The sequence below is a fragment of the Rattus rattus genome, chromosome 11 (genome assembly GCF_011064425.1).
Source record: "Rattus rattus isolate New Zealand chromosome 11, Rrattus_CSIRO_v1, whole genome shotgun sequence".
Lineage (NCBI taxonomy): Eukaryota > Metazoa > Chordata > Mammalia > Rodentia > Muridae > Rattus > Rattus rattus.
In genome coordinates, this window is record NC_046164.1 from 75617540 (window position 1) to 75623871 (window position 6332).

General features: G+C 45.6%; 1 pseudogene; it reads left to right on the plus strand.

The window, feature by feature from the left end:
* Positions 1-4137: 4137 nt before the first annotated feature.
* On the plus strand, positions 4138-5541 carry LOC116912030 (annotated as a pseudogene).
* Positions 5542-6332: the final 791 nt, after the last annotated feature.

Consider the following 6332-nt stretch of genomic DNA (forward strand, 5'->3'; position numbering starts at 1 on the left):
GCTGTGACAGGTTTGACTATGCTGTTCCTTGGTAAAATATGGAAGACTTTGGGACTTTGGGCTAGAAAAATAGTTGAATGCTTTTAAGCATGAATTAAACAGGCTATCCTAGTAGGAGGTTGGAAGACTTAAAAGAAATTCAGAGTATGGAGGCCGAGCTCAAGAGGTTTCAGAGGGGATGACCATTGGCAAATGTCCTAAAGACTATTCTTGCCATACTTTGGAAAAAAAAAATGTGGCTGCTGCCCTTGTCCAAAAATTTTGCCTGAGGCTAAATTATAGTTTTAGATTAATATCATTGGCAGAGGAGATTTCAAGATAGCCTAGTTTTTACTGGTGGTTTGGATGGGAATGGCCCCCATAGACTCATGTGTTTGAATGGTTAGTTCATAGAGAGCAGCACTATTGGGGGTGTGGCCTTGTTGTAGTAGGTGTGGCTTTGTTTGTGTTACTAGGGGGTGGGCTTTGAGTTCTCAGAAGTTCAAAACCAGGCCTAGTAGCTCAGTTTCTCTTCCTGCTGCCTGTTGGTCTGGATGTAGAACTCCCAGTTCCTTCTCCAGCACCACGTCTGCCCGCATGCTACTGTGCTTCCAACGTGACAATAGTGGACTAAAGCTCTCAAACCTGTAAGCCAGCCCCAATGAAATGTTTCCTTTAGAAGAGTGGCTGTGGTCATGGTGTCTCTTCACAGCAACAGAAACCTCTAACTATGACACATGGTTATTAGTGATCTAACGATCACTGTGATCTAATGATTGATCTTCTGATCTTTCTTATGAATGAGCTATACAGTCTTAGGAATGGTCTACAATAAAAACGGTGGGGCAAAAGAAATACAAAGGGCACACTTTGAGGAGAAAACGAACACCGGGACACGGTAATGCTGGATCCAAATTTATGCACAAAGGGATGAGAGGGTTGAAGAAAAAACTGATGCTAAACGGAGTAAAGGGAGTGGTGACCTCAGAGCTGGACTCCACCCAGCTAATCCTGAGATCCGTGAAAGGAAAATCCTGGAGGGGTTTCCTCCATCTAAACACCGCCATGTGTTTGAAGATCACATCACGTGTTTAAAGAGAATGTATTTGCATGTCAGTCTACTTGCGGGTTTCCTGAAATGTCTCTCGAACTCCCACGCAGGCTTCTATTCTTGCTGTGTGTGTGGCTGGGTTTAAATCCTCGTTCATTGAGTTTTTGAAAAGGCCCTGTTTGGTTATTGTGTTTGCCACACTTCTTACTGCTGGGACATAATTCCCGGCAGGAAGGCTGTGGTGGTTTGAGTGAGAAATGTCCCCTATAAATTTGGGTATTTGAACACTTGGTCCCCAGTTGGTGGTGCTGTTTGGGGACATGGTGTGGCGTTGCTAGAGAAAGTACATCACTTGGGACATGCTTTGAGCTTATATGGGCTTGCTTCCCCCCACCCCCAAATTCACTCTCTCCACTTTTGCTTGCGGGTGACATTGTGATTTCTCAGCTCCTTGCTTCTGCTGCAAGGATTCTCTGCCATCCTGGACTCTTACTCCCCTGGAACTGTAGGCCCCTCAAAACTCCCTCTTCCTCAAGTTACTTTTGGTCATGGCGTTGTATCACAGCAATGGAAAAAATAACCAATACAGATGGCTTATTTGGGTTTACAGTTTGTGAAGGGACACGGTCCATCATGGTAGGAAGGCATGGTGATTGGAGCATAGGATGCGTGCGGTCACCTTGTGTCCATAGGCAGGAAGCATCAGCAGACCATAAGACCAGGCTGTAAAAACCCCAAGGCCTGCTCTCCATGTGGACCACATCTCCTTCTATTTTCTAAATGTTTGGTAACCTTTTAAAACAGCACCGCCTGCTGAAGACCAATCGTTCAAACGCATAAGCCCATGGAGAAAGCTTTGCGTGTAAACCATGATAGCTATTATTCATGTCTTGCTTTGTGGTTTATTATAAAAGGCATGGAGGTCAATCTAATTTTCTTGCTATAAATTTGTTTGCCTTCTGTGACTGGTGGCCATAAAGATTTTATCTTCATCCTCAACAGTGGCATTTAGTTAAGCGTTTATGAGTACTACTGAATCATTTATGAAAATATGTCTTGACTTCAGTTGGAGGCCACCAGGCTCTAAACCCGGGGATACCCAGCTGACCCTGGTTAATCCTGGAGCATCACAGAAGGTAACAAGCAGACCTGAACCTGAGAGAGACATTTGTGTGTGTGTGTGTGTGTGGGGGGGGGTTAGCAGACAGAGAGTGTGGTTGGGAGGTGGAGGATGAGAGAGAGCAGTCAATATACAAGATGTCCACACGTATTATTTAAAAAAAAATGTGTCTGAAGACAGCTACAATGTACTCATAAAATAAATGAATAAATTAAAAACATAAAAAATGCAATTATACACACACACACACACACACACACACACACACATACACACACTTCAAGCTGGGTTGTTTCAGCTTAATCTTGTTTCTTAGGAACCCTCATATCTCCTCTGATTTGTAGAATTCGTTTTAGACTATAGTTTTGGATTTTGTTAGCTTCTTTAGGGACTCCAGCAGCATGGGAATGACTCCTCCTTTGTCTGACTTCTATTTCTACGTCTTCCTGTCTGGCCCCTTTCATTTTGTTCACCGTGTTATTTGATTTATTTTTTAGGCTCTTCTGGCTCTCCGGCGCCTTCCTCTGACAGCCTTTTTTTTTTTTTTTTTTTTTTTTTCCGAGCTGGGGACCAACCCAGGGCCTTGCGCTTGCTAGGCAAGTGCTCTACCACTGAGCTAAATCCCAACCCCTTTGTTAACCCTGCATCTGAACCCATTCTGTCCTAGCGGTTTCCCGCTCTGAGGCAGCCTTCTAGTTTCCTTCCATTTCTTTTCCGAGTCCCGTGAATTCTTTCCTTGGTTTGTCCAGCTCTGCTCTTGGTATTTAAATCTCAGACTTGGTGTGTCTTTATCCCCCCTCCATACTTTAGGACAACCTTCTGGAAGACTTGTTTTATGCACTTGCAGTGGAGCAACATATTTATTGGAAAGGTTTTAAACTAAGTCTACAGATCCATTTCTAGAAAAGATGGCTGCCATTTAAGAATGATGTCTGTGGGGGGCTGGGGATTTAGCTCAATGATAGAGCGCCACCTAGGGAAGCGCAAGGCCCTGGGTTCGGTCCCCAGCTCTGAAAAAAAAGAACAAAAAAAAAAAAAAAAAAAAAAGAATGATGTCTGTGGAAAGAAACCGTGCAATTACCACTGTGTACATTGTGCTACTAGACTGCCCAAGGGGGTGGTTGGGGTTTTTGGTCATTCCTGTGTTTCACTAATAAGATTCCCCAGTGTTCGTTTCCTGTTTTCTTGCCTTGGTTTCCTGTTTCCTTGCCTTGTAAGGGAGGTGCTTATTAGGTGCTTCACCTTGCACGGCTGGTCTCCTTTGGCCTCATGGTCACGGACTAGGTTCTCAGTGAACAGCCTGTGGGATTGAAGGGAGGAATAACCTTCCCTTCTTAAAGGGCACGGTCAAATAACTGCTCACTAGAGACTACTCCTGTGTGTAGTTCAGGAAAAACCACCAGAGGGGATGCATATGCAAGATTTGTTTTTTTAAAAAAGATTTGTTTTTCACTGTGTAGCCCTGGCTGCAGTCAAGTCTCACAGCCCTTCTGCCTCAGCCTCTCAAATTCTGGACCCTTATCACCCAGATTAGACTTTAAAAAAACTGTATTTAATTATTTTTGGAGTGTAGACTTACAGCTTTTTCTGATTCATTTTTTTCCCCCAAAGGAGGAAAAAATAATCTTCATTTGATCTGTACAACATTTCTTCCTCATTTTTTGTTTTTAGCCTCAGTCCTCTGTGGGCTTATTTTTCCTGACTTATTCTTGGAATGCTGGAGTATTCTATAGGATTTTTAAGTTAACGATGACGCTTCCTGTCAGCCTGTCACTTGGCTCAGGGTGTTTGCGTTTGGAGGTGGGAGGTCACGTGGGGTCTGACATCTCCATTTCTCACTTTCCCTTCCACTGCTCGATTTTATGTCTTTTTTATAATCAAGACAATTACCAGTGCTGCAGCCACTGTCGCACCCCTGTCAGACCACCCTGCTACTCTACCGTCCCTTACCCCCATTGTGCACTAGCTGACCCAAGAGATTTCAAAGTCCAAGATGGCAACCCCCCCAAGAATTGTGAGTCTTCCTAAGGAAGAACAGGTTCCCCAGAGCAAAATTACAGTTGTTGGGGTTGGGGCTGTTGGCATGGCTAGTGCCATCCGTATCTTTTTTTTTTCTTTCCTTTTTCTTTTTTTCATCTTTATTAACTTGAGTATTTCTTATTTACCTTTTGATTGTTATTCCCCTTCCCTGTTTCCTGGCCAACATCCCTCTAACCCCTCCCCCTCGCCTTCTCTATGGGTGTTTCCCTCCCTATCCTCCCCCCATTACCGTCCTCTCCCCAACAATCCTGTTCACTGGGGGTTCAGTCTTGGCAGGACCAAGGGCTTCCCCTTCCACTGGTGCTCTTACTAGGCTATTCATTGCTACCTATGAGGTTGGAGCCTAGGGTCAGTCCATGTAGAGTCTTTGGGTAGTGCCATCCCTATCTTAATGAAGGACTTGGCAGATGAGCTTGCCCTTGTTGATGTCATGGAAGCTGTGCTGAGGGGGGAGATGATGGATCTCCAGCTCGGCAGCCTTTTCCTTAGAACAACAAAATTGTCTCTGGCAAAGACTATTGTGTGACTGCAAACTCCAAGCTGGTCATTATCACAGCAGGGGCCTGTCTGTCAGCAAGAAGGAGAGAGCCGGCTCAATTTGGTCCAGCGAGTCCTGAACATCTTCGAGTTCATCGTTTCTCACATCGTGAAGCACAGTTCACACTGCAAGCTGCTCATCGTCTCAAATCCAGTGGATGTCTTGACCTACGTGGCTTGGAGAATCAGTGGCTTTCCCAAAAGCTGAGTTATTAGAAGTGGTTGCAATGTGGATTCAGCTCGCTTCCATTACCCGATGGAGAAAGGCTGGGAGTTCACCTGCTGAGCTGTTACGGGTGGGTTCCTGGGGGAGCATGGTGACTCCAGTGTGCCTGTGTGGAGTGGTGTGATCGTTGCCGGCCTCTCTCTGAAGACTCTGAACCCAGAACTGGGCACTGGTGATGATATAGAGAGGTGGAAGGAGGTCCACAAGCAGGTGGTTGATGGTGCCTATGAGGGGATCAAGCTGAAAGGTTACACATCCTGGGTCATTGGCCTCTTTGCGGCATAGTGGGCTGAGAGCAAAATGAAGAACCTTAGGCGGGTGCATCCTACTTCCACCATGACTAAGGGTCTCTCTGGAATCGATGATGGCGTCTTCCTCAGTGTCCTGTGCATCCTGGGACAAAACGGAATCTCGGATATTGTGAAAGTGACTTTGACTCCTGAAGAGGAAGCCCACCTGAAGAAGAGTGCAGATACCCTCGGGGGAATCCAGAAGGAGCTTTTCTACTCTTCCAGGACTTTTAGAACTTCACTATCCAGGCTGCAGCAGGGTTTCTATGGAGACCACATACGTCTCCTTCTCATCTGAGCTGTGGTTTGTCCAGTTGCGTTAAGGTGGTCTGGGGAAAACCTCAGTTCCCACAGCTCTACCCTGATGCTCAGTGGTACTTGTATAGTGGTAACCTGGTGTGTGTGTGTGTGTGTGTGTGTGTGTGTGTGTGTGTGTGTGTGTGTGACATTCACTGTCTCCGAGACACACTGCCAACTGTATTCAGGCTTCAATTATCTTGTGAGCCTGCTGTACCCTCACCAAACATGCCCAGGTCAAAGAGTTCCCAGTTAGTCATAACCCGGCTCCAGTGTGTAAGTCCATTATGCACGGCCTGTGCACAAATGTTCTATAGGATATTTTATGTATTATATGTGTACATGGTAATATTATGTGAAATATAAGATCTGCACATGGATGATGGAACCAACCACCCAAGTGTCATGCTAATGAAAACTGCAAATAAACCTTCAACAGTGGAAAAAAATAAACCAAACCCAGTTACCTTCACCTACTTATTCTTGTATGAGTGGAGGCATGGGTGGTGGTGTGCCACAGTACCGGGGAGGTGGTGGGTGTCACTTTTCCCGTCTACCACGAGGGCACCAGGGTCCGATTCAGGTCATAAGACTTGGCTTCTGGGGAAGGAAACTGCAATAAGAAAGGTCTTTGAAAACTAAACCAAGCATAGTGGCACACACCGTTAATCCCAGCACTCAGGACGCAGAGGCAGGCAGATCTCTTCTGAGTCTGAGCTAGCCTGGTCTACATTGTGAGTTCCAGGACAGTCAGAGCTCCACACAAAACCCTGTCTTAAAACAAAACAGAAA